The sequence below is a fragment of the Geospiza fortis genome, unplaced genomic scaffold (genome assembly GCF_000277835.1).
Source record: "Geospiza fortis unplaced genomic scaffold, GeoFor_1.0 scaffold1591, whole genome shotgun sequence".
Taxonomy (NCBI): Eukaryota; Metazoa; Chordata; class Aves; order Passeriformes; family Thraupidae; genus Geospiza; species Geospiza fortis.
In genome coordinates this window covers 5,809-6,103 of record NW_005055165.1, presented here as the reverse complement: position 1 = coordinate 6,103, position 295 = coordinate 5,809, and positions in this window count along the sequence as shown.

Sequence of the window (295 nt, the reverse complement as noted above, 5' to 3'; positions counted from 1 at the left end):
CGAGGAGCTGGAGAGCTCGGCACCGCCCCGGCGCCGCTGGGTGGGCGACAGGTACCGCGGGGGGAGAACCCCCCTCTGGAGGGGTCCCTGCAGCTGGGGAGGGGGGTCCCGTCAGCCCTGTCCCTGTGCTGGGACCCCCGGCCTGTAACTGGGGAGGGGGCACTGAAGAGCTCAGCACTGCTGGGTCAGTGACAGGTACCGCGACCCCCGGGGGGAGAACCCCCGTCTGGAGGGGTCCCTGCAGCTGGGGAGGGGGTCCCGTCAGCCCTGTCCCCGTGCCGGGACCCCGGGAGTC